Below are 14,842 nucleotides of genomic sequence, written 5' to 3' on the forward strand. Positions count from 1 at the left end.
GGTGTAATTGATGCCATCAAAGCTGTTCCACAAGTTACTGTGCTCATAACCAAGTGTCGTGCCATAGTCACTTACTTTAACCATAGTTCTCAAGCGACGGAAAAATTAAAAAATAAGCAAAAGCAAATGGGCGTTACTGAACTGAGGTTAAAACAAGATGTCCCTACCCGGTGGAATTCCACCCTTATAATGATGGAGTGCATATGCTTGGTAAAAGAACCACTCTCTGCCATAATAACTTCTTTACCAAATGCTCCTGATTTCCTCAATTCATCAGAATGGGAAACATTGTTGGACTACACTAATCTTTTCAAGCCCGTAGAGGCGAATTGTCAGGAGAAAATTATCCCACGATGTCACTGGTAGTGCCCCCTGATCAGAGGTCTTCAATACGCAGTACGAAATCGCAAAATTAAAACTGTAGAGGGAGAAAGTTTGAAGAGCAGATTGTTAGAGGTAGTTTGGAGACGATTAGGGCAGTTGGAGTCTGACAAAATGTGCGCCAAATCAAAATTCCTAGATCTTAGGTTTAAAAAAATTGCGTTCGGTAATGAAATTAATGCAAAGAATACAACAAAATGGCTAGTGGAAGAAGTAACTTCCCTAATACGGCAACAAAACACAAGTGTTTCTACCAACACCCCAAGAGAAGCATCGGTCGATAAAAGCGAAGTATCTCTCTGGGACCTTCTCGATGTAAGAGTTGCTGAAGCAAAAACAATTTGTCAAAACGCGCCCAATGTCAATGCAAATATTCAGTTGGAGCAATATCTAAGGCAAAATTTTGTTGATCGCTCAAATAATCCCCTAGACTATTGGAATCGTAGCCAGTCAACATTTCCGGAACTATATATGCTTTCGAAAAAATATTTATGTATACCCGCAACATCGGTTCCTTCAGAACGAGTTTTCTCGAAAGCAGGGCAAATAATTAACGACAGGAGAAACCGACTTAAAGGAGATAAACTAGATATGATAATATTTTTGAACAGCAATTTAAACATTGAAGGTATTTTTCATGTCAACTCGATGTACATACTTGTGTTATTTACTTTACAATCAATTTTTTTAGGGGTTTAATAACGCAATCAGTTGCCATCTCTGCGGCGAAAATTTAATATAGACCCTCATGCACTATCCGATTTTGGCTAGAACAACTATAGCGACTTTTAGTATTTAAGTGCTTGAAATATTTGTTTTATGTTTCTTTTATAAGTGAAATTTAATGTGCAATTTTTATATTAATTAAACGTAACCTGAATTTTGAAAAAAAAAAACAGTAGCTTAGGTATAAGTTAAGGCAATCAATAATGCCTCTGAAACAGATTTGAATAATACAGATAAAAATCCATCTTAAGTAACCCTCTTTCCTGTTGTTGTTGTTGTAGAGGCATAAAATCTCCCCACAAGTTTGGGGGAGACCAAAAAACTCAGTGGGTTGCGAACCAAGGTCATTTGCATATCATTCATGCGCTTTGGATAACATGTAACAAAGGCATTTAAATTGAATATTTTCATTATTTACTTGAAGCAAAATTTACACCATTTTAGTCATATTTAGCGTTTTTGTTACGTTCCAATGTAGCGTGATCCAGATACGGATAGAAATTTAACATACAAATGCAACAACAAATTGATCCATATGGTTCACATTGTTGTCGCATTTGCATGTTAAATCTCTAGCCGTATCTGGATCACGTTTCATTGGAACACGACGTTTTTTGTCTTATATAGGTTTGTTCTTTAGCTACCCCGAGGGGTAACTAAAACAATCCAGAGATTGTTCTTTTGGCTTCTGGCAAGCTAAAGAACAAATCAAATGAATGAATGAAAAAATTCGTTCGATAGTTAAAATCATTCAGTAACTAACTATCGATAGTTGAATTCATTCGATAGTTCCCAACACTATCGAAAACTAGGTTAGAGAACTAAGTCAGAATTCGACTGTGAAACGATTCCAATAACACCAGAAATGCGATGTTATGATTATTGTCACAGTTATCGATTATTTGCACGACATGATCAGCCATCCTTAGAGTTTTACAAACAAAAAAAATAGTGAAAAGTTGTGTGGAAATATTATAAGCTGCGAAATAAGTTTATTCTATATATAATAATACTATTAAGTGAAAATGAATCAAAAAATGTTAAAAGGGGAAAACGAGCAGATTATTGAAATGCTATTTGAATGGCATGAAGAAAACGCTTCCTCATCCATACCTCAAACAAAGACGAGCTCAATCCTGAGGAAATAAGTGGGAGCGAAAATTTCACCACAATAACTAGTACTGAAAACTGTGAAACATACGATAGGATTTTGAATTATTTTTATTTTATTATAATTTATAAGCTTATAACCAAATAAAAGTATTTGATATAATGAAACAATGAAAATTTCACTGATTTTAAATAACTGAACTTAATTGCGCATCAACCCTTTTCTCGATATCGAGAACGAAGTCCCCTTTTTGTCGAGAATGCTATAATTCGCGACAGTTTCGCAAATCGTCCTCTAACCTTCTACCTTAGAGAAATACATTAGAATTCGATTCGTCTTCTAATCGTTTTCCAACCTAAATGTTTGTTGGGTAGACAGCAGATTATTCAATGAAGGGCAATAATTATAAGAAATGATAATTACCTTTATATACTGTGGACATTTTACAAACAAACTACATTCAACTTTCAAAAAAAAATGACTTGAAAATGTTTACTTTTTCGCGGCCAAACCAAGCAAAAATGCCACTGTGCGCCACGCCACTTTTACAAAATTTTAATAAATTTATATTGTACATCGTAACTTTGTTTTTAGACATTCTTCATGTTTCGCCAGGCGTATATAATCTGATTTAGACCATTTTCAATACCAATATATCGTCCACGATGCTGTAAAAGCTGCTAACTCCATCCACCAAAATTCGACAGTAGAACGAAAAAGCTCTATTTCATTGCAGAATGTATTGAAATTTTTGCAGAATGTGTTATATTTTTATTTTAGTTAGTGATTCTGGAAAATAAACGCATACTTTTCTTTTACCACCATATGCAGAAATCGTCTCCCACTCCACCGTTATCAAAAAGTCGGTTTAAGTTAAATGCGAAGCTTTACCCCATCGTCGACGATCTCAATTTATGCTCAAGTTATGGTGTTAATGAACTGTACTTTGTTAATCTTATACTAGGTTCAAACACACACCAAATTGGCAATTTATACTAGTTGGGCAATTTATTACGCAATTTGTCATATAATAAATTGTAATAATAAATTGCCAATTTAAAAAAAATTGCGTAATAAATTGTTTCAAACTGCAAATGCAACATTGTAAAGTGTGTTTATTGAGTATATTTAAACGTCAGCTACGCACGGCTGAACTATATGGTTGGCTCATCTCATCAGCTGATTTTATGTCTTTCATTTCACTGGAGTAGGGATTGCAAACTCAAAATGAAACCAAAACATTGAACACATTTTCTTACAACACACAAAAATTTCAAAGTTTTATTTTTTCATTCCATTTCATTCGCCTAATACCAACACGCACATTTTGACAGTCTGAACAAAGGTATGTTCTTGCTGTAGAGATGAGCCAACCAGCTATCAAATTACTATTGTGTAAGATAAATCGAGTTGTATGAACACCACTCAATTCAAATCGAAATTTCTTCAATTTATTTTTCTGTTTGAACATAGTATTAAGCATGTATACCATCGGCACTTGGTAAAGTGCCGATACTTTACTCAGTACTTGGAAGAAAACATCGAGTGCGAAATGCTCGAGTATTTTTTGTAAAAGTATCGATACTACTCACTCAGTACTCGTATCGTTCTATCAGTACTCACATATACGGAATGTGTCCGTAGTGTTACCAGAATTTGTTTGACGACCAAACGGAAGAACCCCAATCAAGTGCCAGGACATACGTTATAGAATAACTCCGTCCTTTTGGCAAATACAGTTATCTAGGACCCAGCTTAACAGCTGCCTCAAGATCTGGCAACTCTGCCGCCCCTAATAGGTGGAGTCTTGACCTGGCGAGCGCAGAATACGAACACAGAACGTGCTCAACTGTTTCTTTCAGCAGTTCACACTTCCTGCACTTGCTGTTACTGACGAGGCTTAACTTATTAGCATGTGACGCCAGAAGCACTGCCCAGTCAGTATGGCTACCATGAGCATTAAGTCATCTCTTTTCAGAGATATGACCCACTTTTTGAGTCTAATATCGTAGGCTTTGCAATTATCTTAGACATTTTGCAGCTCCGCGCTTTTGTCCATGCCTTTCCTGCTTGATGGATCATATGACACTCCTGTCTACCGTCGACTCGGCGAGTGTTGCACCCTCCTTTGCCAACTCATCGGCCTTTTCATTACCTTCTATCCCTTTATGACCGGGAACATAGTAAAGATGTATGGTCCGGCCTAAGCAAAATTTTCCCAATGCTTCTTTGCATTCCAGAACACTTCTTGATGAAGTACTGTGTGAGATTATTGCCTTAATAGCTGCCTGACTATCAATATATATATTGACCCGACTGCAGCTTAAGCAACCTTCCTCCAAAATGTCTGCTGCTTTCTTCACTGCTATAATATCCGCCTGAAAAACGCTGCAGTAATCTCGCAGCCTGTAGGATCTACTTATTTCTGGGTCGGCACAGTAAACAGCAGATCCAACCCCTTCTATTAATTTGGAGCCATCCGTATACACGTGTATAGTACTGGGACGAATATTAGCAACACTAAGGGATATTATCATCTCTAAGCCGATGATAAGCAGTGACTTTTATACACATCAATAGGTCAGAAGAGACGCACAAACACATGCAGATATCTTATCTGAGATGCTCCCAAAAGTATGCAATTATAATTGTGGCAGTGTCGCTCACAAATACACGCGCATATGAGAAGCTATACACGAGCATCTGTTGTTATAATTTTATGGCTGATAACTAACTAGTAAGTTCTGAAAATGGAAGCGCTTAGAAATATGTGAACGAGGAAACTGCACAGTATAAAAGAAGCAACAGTAGAGGCGCGACAATCAGTTTCATTTAAGCAAGCTATTGGTTGTGAAGTATCAGTGTTATTGTGAAGTACTTTAATAAAGGCCATTTTGCATTATTAAATATTGAAGTTATTTATTCAACAGTTTAGCGATACGAACGTTAGTAGAAGGTTGCGAATAAAAGGATTTGCAGTAAATTCGTTACAATATGTTTTGCCATTTCTGCACCCCGGCACCAACTCTGCGACTCAATTGTGGCCCAATATATCTTTTCAAGCTCAGGCACGGGACGATATATTCCGTTTGCCCGATATTAGATGGCGCTATACTGTTGTGGCCATAATGTCTGAACTCGAGCTGCCCCGAGGCCTTAAGCCTTGTTGCAGTTGCTAACGCGATGTTTTGGCCGTTAGTTCTGCAGGCGGGATGTGTAGAATGGCATGCAATGCTGCTGTCGGGGTAGTTTTTAAGGCTCCCGTTTTGCTAGTCGTAGTTACTCTGCATACCCTCTCAAGTTTTTTGGTATACGTACTTTTTTGTGTGGCTGTCCACCAAACAAGAACCCCATAGTAAAGTATGGGTTTGACAATTGCGGTAAATACCCAATGAGAGAGTTTGGGTGGTAGGCCCCACGTGCATCCTAGCATTCTCTTGCATGTATACAGTGCCGCGCAAGCTTTCTTCGCTCTCTCTTCTACATGGAGTTTCCACGACAACTTTCTATCTAGTATATCTCCTAGATACTTTGTACTATAAATTTCTTGTAGGGTTATCCCTCAAAGTTTAGGCTTAATCCAATTAGGGACCTTATACTTCCTAGTAAATAATACTAGATCGGTTTTTACCGCGTTGGCAGTTAACCCGACTCCAGATGCCCAGGCATGTACATCCCGAAGTGCCTGATCCATCAGGGAGCTAATTGTTGTTAGGCATATGGTGCTTATGATGACTGAAGCTTCATCTGTATATGCCGTAAGTTTGACTGGTTCTCCGTCGAACCGTCTAAGCAATTGGTTTATAATCAGCGTGCACAGCATTGGTGATAAAACCCCACCCTACGGCGTTCATCTGCTTACAGATTTCGTTGGTTCGCCCATTGCGATGTGATCATTCTGCAGCTTAACATGGAGCCGATCCAATATGCTAAAGCTGGATGAACTTCAATCGAGTTGAGACTGTCCATGATTGCTCTTTTCGAGACATTGTTGAAAGCTCCGGCAATGTCCAAAAAAACATCTATGGCATATTCCTGGTGTTCCAAGGCCTTCATATATTCATAACCAACCTATGCACTGCAGTATCGACTGACTTGCCTTTGGTGTAAGCATGTTGTGCTGAAGAGAATAGTTCCTCGTTCATTTTTGATTTAGTATACACATCTATTAATCTCTCTAGGGGTTTTGAATAGAAAAGATGTCAAACTAATAGGCCTGTAGTCTTTCGGGTGCAGATGATTGGCTTTTCCCGCTTTCGGTAAGAAAAATACTCAAGCCGTTATCCAAGAATGCGGGACGTGGTTCAGTTTAATGCAACCCTCAAAGATTATTCTTAGCCATTCTATAATCGTTCCACCGGCCATCTGCATCATAGCAGGGAATATCCCATCTGGACCCGGCGATTTGAACATAACAAAAGTTTTTATCGCCCATTCAATTTTGGTATTTGTCACCAATCTTGGTACCTCTAGCTTCGTATTGGGAATGTAGACGTGGTTACATAACTCTTCCTCATCATGTCCCGATGGGAAGTGTGTGTTAAGTAGTGCTTCAAGGGACTCTTCACTATTGTGCGACCGTTTCCCGTCGTCCTTTTTTATCAGTCCCTGGACTGCACCACCTTTAGGTAGGACTTTCCTCAGACTCGCCGTTTCTCTGGAGCTTTCTATGTCGGCACAGAAATGCTTCCATGAAACCACCCTTGACCTGTATATTTCACGTTTATAGATCCTCAACAGATCTCTGTATTCGCCCGGCACTCCTCGCTTTCCGCAACTTTCGCCAACATAAAAATCTTTTGTACCTGCTCTCTAAGAAGACTCAGCTCCTTACTCCACCATGGTGACTTTGCTTTCCCCTTGAATCTTCTCGGAGGACAAGCTCTGTTGTACGCAGTTGTCGGCGCCTTTGATAAGAAGTTGTTGCACTCCTCCAACTCCTCTACGGTGGCAACTTCTTCAGGCTGCCCCAGACTTCCTGATACAAATTTCTAAAACTTGTACTAGTCCGTTGCCCTAGGGTTTCTAAAAGTTTTCGACTTCTTCTCTTGCGCTTCCAGTTGTGATGACATATTTGTGGATATTTGTGATGAAATTTCTGTCACACGTGCCTCTTGCGCTTCCAGTTGTGATGACATATTTGTGGATATTTGTGATGACATTTCTGTTATACGTGCCTCTTGCGCTTCCAGTTGGGATGCCAATTTCGACGACATTGATGCTATTGCAGCCAATATCATGTTCAAGTCTGTGCTCGTAACTGTCTGCGATGTTTCGTTTTTCTCTTCAATTTTTGTTGTTGTTTCGTCCCCATCAGGATAAAAGACAAACTCGTCCCCATCAATTCCTTGCGACTCCATTACCTCTCGTAGCCGTGTTTGAAGTTCGATCTTATTGCCGGTTGTATTTAATCCACGGTTCTCCAACTCCTTTTTCAGTTGCTGGATCTTCAGTTCACTGAACTTTGCCATGTCCAAGTTGTATTCCCAATCTTCGGAATTTATTCAACAATTCCTCTTCTGACACCAATTGTAACGAATTTTACTTCCAAATCCTCTTATTTGCCCTTTTGCTAAGTTCGTATCACTAAACTGTTGAATAAATAACTCCAATATTGAATAATGGAAAAATGGTCTTTATTGAAGTACTTCACAATACACTTATACTTTGCAACGAATAGCTTGCTTAATAACCAAACTGATTGATAGCTCAAATGAAACTCTTTCAAAATAATACTGCTATTGCTCGCTAGATATCGTCTTAATCGAAACTGCTTGACAACTCAAATCAAACTGAATTTCAGCGCCTCTACAATTGTCGCCTTTTATACTCTTTGATTTTAACCTTCGCATCTTCTAGGCGCTTCCAGAATCTACTAGTCCAGCAGCTCTCAAACTTCTCAGCTGTAACTACAATTGCACAATTTTATACATCTTCTAGGCGCTTCCAGAATCTACTAGTCCAGTAGCTCTCAAACTTCTCAGCTGTAACTACAATTGCACAATTTTATAGTTTTTCTCATTGCATACTTATAGGAGTATCTCAGATATATGCATGTGTTTGTGCATTGACTCTCCGCTGCTCGTATACGTACATGGTACATATATGTAGACGCAGTTATTGTTTCGTTTATGTAGATACATAATGATTGAATTATTGATGTGCATTCACGTCACTGCTTAGCATCGGCTTAGAGACGATAGCATCGCTCAGTGCTGCTAACATTCGTTACAATACAAATATTTATGTACATATATAGATGATGCTCCGGCTAAGAAAATACTTTTATCGGAACTGCACGCCTTGTTGGACTGCCATAACCCTTTAAAGTATACAGTTGCGGTCAAAATCTTAGCAGTACTTATGGCTCATTTGATTTAAATGGCCATGTTTTTTTTATCACAGTTTTTCGGTATACACAGTAAAATACATTAGATTAATGCCCGGTTTTTCAGTGCGAGTTTAAACTCCAGTTAAAGTTGACTACAAAAAATGCAATCACTTGTTAGGTTAAACCTGTTCGTTTTGCTAAATTTGTATGAAATTTTAGTGGCAACGGCCTTTTAGTCAGGCAACATCTAAGTAACGCGTGAAAAGTGTATATAAAACAAGTAAAGGTATCTAAGTTCGGGTGTAACCGAACATTACATACTCAGCGTGAGCTTCAGTTTACATTTCATTTCAGATAAATTACTTTTCTACATAACACGTGGCACCGCCCGTTTAAAAAAAAAGTCTCTCCATTTCCTCTTACAACAAAACTTTATAAGTAAAATATCATTGATTCAAAACTATTCTTTGCTAAGTTATAGCTCATTATTCTAAATTTGTTTTATATCTAAGTTGCCGTGGTCTTTAACCGATCCCGTACATTTTTTCTATAAATATTTCCTTTACAGGGAAAATTTTTGTACCCAATTTTATTACGATCCGTTAATTTTTCTTCGAGTTATGGCTCCCGAAACATAGAAAATTGCTTAATCATAAAAGGGGCGGTGCCACGCCCATTTTTTAAAAATTTGAAGTTTTTCCTATATATTGTTATAAATCCACTGGGGAAATGAAATACCATTGATATAAAGCTCTTTTTTGCAAAGATATAGCTTATTTTATTCGTCCGCGACCGTTTTAAAAACCTTTTATATAAAAGTGGGCGTGGTCCTTAACCGATTTCATTAATTTTTCTTCAAAGCATTCCTTATAGTAAAGGCAAACTCTCGGCCGAATTTTGTTATGATGGGTTTAACGATTTTTGATTTATGATTAATAATATTTGTAAAATTGATTTTATCACAAGTGGGCGGTGCCACGCCCATATTAAAAAAGTTTTCCAAATTTGTATCAAGAGTCTCAATATCAGTACACATGTCAAATTTCAACATTCTAGGTGTATTATTTACCAAATTATCAGGTTTTTGTGTTTTCCAAAATATTATATATATAAAAAGTGGGCGTGGTTATCATCCGATTTCGATAATTTTTAACACCAATCTGTTCTGGGTCCAGATAAGCTCGTGTACCAAATTTGGTGAAGATATCTCAATATTTACTCAAGTTATCATGTTAACGAACGGACGGATGGACATGGCTCAATCAATTTTTTTTTTGATACTGATGAATTTGATATATGGAAGTATATATCTATCTCGATTCCTTTATACCTGTACAACCAACCGTTATCCAATCAAAGTTAATATACTCTGTGTGCAAAGCACGCTGAGTATAATTAATATTATCGCCACTATCTTTGTGAAAAATTTAAAAGGAATGGTGAGGTTAGTTTATTTAATTAATATTCAATAGGTTAGGTTAGGTTGAACTGGCCGGTCAATAAAGACCTCATATACAGTGATAAAACTTTTAGAAAAAGCATCGATACTGGTACTCATATAAAATGCTCGGATCATAGTAGCGATGCTAGTACTCATACTCAGAAAAAGGTATCTCGAGTATACTCGATCCAAGGATCCAAGTGCGTACTTCGTAGTTTTAACCAAAAGTGAAGAATTTTTTTTTTAAATGAGATTGTATGTTTTGAAATTAATAGAAAACAAGTAAGAAAGTTTGGAGAAAACCGAACTTTATAGACCCATTTGTGTGCTCTTACATGTATTTTAAGGATACGTTTAAAGAGAAACGTCACGAACACTAAACGATTTTTGACGTACTTCTGTCGTCTAAAAAAATTTCACTTAGAATAAAGTTTTTCTAAACGGGGTCGCCCCTCGGCAGTGGTTTGGCAAGCACACCGAGAGTACTTCTTCCATGAAAACCTTCCCAGCGAAGATTCAACTTCCTTGCAGATGCCGATATTTACATATGCTTCGCATGCTCTATATCGCTCGTTGCTTTAGCCTATTACATGACAGACTTCCGCGCATTCTAGTAGAGGAGACTACCAACCTGGGGATTTCTTGGAAAAACACGTGGAAAGAACTTGCTAACACCGTCAATCTACTTTTCATTACGCAATTGCCATCAGCTAATATATGTACATACCTTCACTTCCTCGATCTTAGAACGCTTAGCTGAGCATAATACAAATAGGTTCCTCGAAATGGCTCGGAAGTCTACTACCCACGACCTTTACCCGGCCCTAGTGCCGTTGGAGAGTTTGTAGGAGTTTGTATTTCACTGATGATTACAGCCAGGCTGATTCTCCGAGCACGGGGAGGTTTGTTAAATCTAAACGCAAGAATCTACAAAAACATATCGTCTCCACTTTGAACAGTATGTAACTTGCAGGAGCCAGAAGACGTTTTTCACTTTATTGGCACATGTCCGATATATAACAACATTCGTTTCCTTTACTTTGGTGAAAGAAGTTTAGATATGGCCAAGGTGGTTGCGAGTTTAAATGGATTTAACTTCGAGGCTCTGGCCAAGTTTCTCGCGGATAGCTTTAAAATTAGGGACTTATTATTAAATGAATTTTTGTAGCTCGATAGTATTTTATTTAACAAGTGGTGCGACACAAAATTTACTATGTTATTATCGCTAATGTATATTTAAATTTATTTAAATATTTCGATGTACGTAAAAGCGCAAGTCATACTCTGTATCTGATTTTTTGTAAAAATAAATATATACTACTACTACTACTACTACAGTTTTTTTAGCAATGAATTTTGATCGATAGTCTCAAAAGCACGTTTTTAGTCTTGGAATACAGCTATTATATGTTTATTTCTGCTCAGACCTTCTTTCCAGTTAGCTAAAACAAGGTTCAGGGCACTTTCACAAGAATGTTTTTTCCGAAAACCTGATTGCTGCCGTATAATAATTTTATTATCATCTAGGTACTTCACTAGCCGGTTTTTAACTTTTTCATAAGTTTCACAGTGATTTAGTTAGAATATGCTAATGTAGTCATTGCATTCTGTTGTGTTAAAGTTTTTATTGCAAGTAAGAGAAAATTATACTACTTCATTTTGACATTTGTTCTTAGGATCTATGAGTATATATCTATATTACAGGGTTGTAATAAATGGTACAAAGTGAATGAGTATCTAAAAGTGAATTAGATTATCGTTCCTTTACAACACCCTTCCTGAACGACTATTTTCTTTATTGCTCATGCATTTTGCATATTATATTTAATAAAGTACAAAAATTTGCGAAGTGAAAATGTATATGCGTTAATCTTTTAGACCAATTTTGATAGCGAAATGCTCCATCTTCGTTAAGATGTGTGCGACCATCTCCTTTGTTGACCAATATTTTAGTTGAATTTGCTTAAGTTCAATTGAGTGACGAACGAATTTAGATTTCACGTGTAAATGCTATTGGATGGCACTTTTGTTATCGCACAACAAAATCATAGAATACTCATGTATTGGGGTTAACTCGGCTTCTAGGCGCTTAAGCCAAATCGACTCTTGGATGGCTGCTACTATAGACATGAATTACTTCTGTACTTGATAGCGCGATTGTCTTTTGCCTCTTGGTATTCCACGATATAACAGCTGATTGAAAAATAAATGTATAACCGGTGGTAGAACGCCGATCGTCAGCGTCCCCAGCCCAGTCCGCATGACAGTACCCTGTTATGTTATCGTCACACTTTGTGTACACTAAACCCTTTTCGATTGTGCCTTTCAGATACCGCATGACACGCTTGGCAGCTTCCCAATGAGCCCTTCCTAGATTTTTAGTATGCCTGCTTAGAACATTGACAGCGTAACAAATATCCGGTCAAGTGATTTGAGCCGCAAAAAGTAAACAGCCCACTGCCTGCATGTACGGAACTTTTGACATGTCATAGTATACGATAGTTTTTGGTTGCAATCTATTGGTGTTGACATTGGGTTACAGTCGCGCATGCCAAGGCGCTCCAATGTATCTAATATATACTGTGCCTGATCAATTTTTACGAAATTTTCACCACGGCTTATTCTAATACCCAATATATTTATTGCTATACCGGAATCCTTCATTTTAAATTTCTTTGAAAGATTTTCTTTGATAGATTGCAGGCTGCCTGGTGCATTTCTTTTAATGTTCCATTCAGGTAGGCGGAAACTGCATCCATCTGATGTATAACCACATCGTATTTGACTTCCAATGCTATTAAGAACCGTATGGACTCGTATCTCACCACAGGTACAAATGTTTCAAAATAGTCGATGCCTTCTTTTTGCGCGCAGCCTTTTGCTACCATTCGGGCTTTTCTGCATAATGGAGCGTCATTCAGTGTTTTATACACCCACATGGATTGAATTGCCTTTTTATCGGGTGGCAGATCGACGAGCGTCCATGTATTGTTTGCCAACAACGAATTTATTTCAATTTGCATTGAATCTTGCCACTCATTTGAGTTGGTAGAAGATTTTGCTTCTTTAAATGTTTCCGGATCGTTGGATGCGAAATCGCAGAAGTTATGGGACACTGCTTCCTTCTTTGAAATCCTTTCGAAACGACGAACTTGATCAACGTTTTGCTCTTTTTCTTCATCGTGGCTTGCGATATCAATGGAGTCATGATAATAGTCATCAGAATCCGTATCACCATCAACTGGTGTCAACTCACCACCACTTTCATCAACTGTTGTCAATTCAACACCACTTTCATCATCTCCTGAATTTAAATCGTTTACATGGCTAAGATCCAATAGATATTTGTCATTGACGTTAGGTTTATTTTGGTTTTCTAAAAACACAACATCTCTGCTAATGCCAATTTTTTTACTGGTTGGGTTGAACAACATGTACGCCTTGCTTTCAGAGCTGTAACCTACCATGATACATTCTATAGATTTTTGGCTTAATTTGTGCCGTTTCTCCTTTGGAATATGAACCATAGCGGTAGATCCAAAGACTCGTAAGTGCTTTAGTACTGGCTTTCTTCCGGACCAGATCTCATCAGGGCTACGATTATCGCCTCTACACGGTACAAGATTTGTCAAGTTGGCAGCGGTTTCAGCGGCTTCCGCCCAAAAACGTTCATCCAAACCACTATTGATTAGCATGCAGCGAATCCGCTCTACCAACGTGCGGTTCATTCATTCCGCCACACCATTTTGCTCTGGAGCATACGGAAAGCTAGTTTGGTGAATAATTCCGCTCTGCCTCAAAAGTTTTTTAAAATTCTCATTTACGTATTCTTTGGCATTGTCTGTGCGTAGAACTTATATATTTTTTGAGCACTGAGTTTCTGCCATAGCTTTAAAACATTTAAACTTTTCAAATACATCAGATTTGTGTTTCATGGGATAAGCGAAAATCTTTCGAGAGTAATCGTCTACAAAGCAAACTAAAAAACGAACACCAGAGAAGGATCTTATATGCAAAGGTCCCAGCACATCTGAGTGCACTACTTCCAGAAAATCATTAGATCGTGTTCTTATGTTTTTATTAGGCTTTCGTGTCTGTTTCCCTATTATGCACACAGTGCACAGTTCAGCATTAGGTTTATTAAAATTAATGCCAACACTAAACTTTTGCACTTTATCCAAAGAGATATTACAGATATGCCCCATTCGGCGGTGTCATAGATTTTGATTACTTTTTGCAAGGAACACTTTGTTTTCCTTATCGTTTTCTACACAGTTTAGTTGATACAAATTATTGTGAATCGAGGCGGTTGCCATAACTTTATTGCTTTTATTATAAATTTTGCATGTTTCGCCTTCAAAAAACACTTTATTGCCATTCTTTGTCATTTGACGAACCGACAATAGCTTTGCACACAAATTTGGAACGTATTCCCCGTTTTTGACAGTTGCTTTTGTGATTTCCTTTTCTTTACAGAGAGACAAACTCACTTCTCCTGCACACTCAACAGAAAGTTCATTATTATTCGCAACGACAATTTTTTTTGTCTTTAACATCGTGTATTTTGTTTAATAGTGAGTAGTTGTTAGTCATGTGGTTGCTTGCACCACTATCAATATACCAACCTTCACAAAGTTTGTTTTTGATATTCACTTGTTCTGTGTGCTTTACGCGCGATTTATTGTCAATGTAGTTGCTGTTATTTATTTGACTGTTCGCCTTCATTGCAAACAAAACCTCTCCTCTTTCGTTTGGTTTTCTGCAATTTTCTGTGTGATTCTTCTTCTTAGTTTTGTTGGGACAATTTCTAAAATAGTGTCCAGTGGCTTTACAACTGTGACAATAAAATTTT

This window comes from Eurosta solidaginis, chromosome 1 (genome assembly GCF_040869045.1).
Source record: "Eurosta solidaginis isolate ZX-2024a chromosome 1, ASM4086904v1, whole genome shotgun sequence".
Lineage (NCBI taxonomy): Eukaryota > Metazoa > Arthropoda > Insecta > Diptera > Tephritidae > Eurosta > Eurosta solidaginis.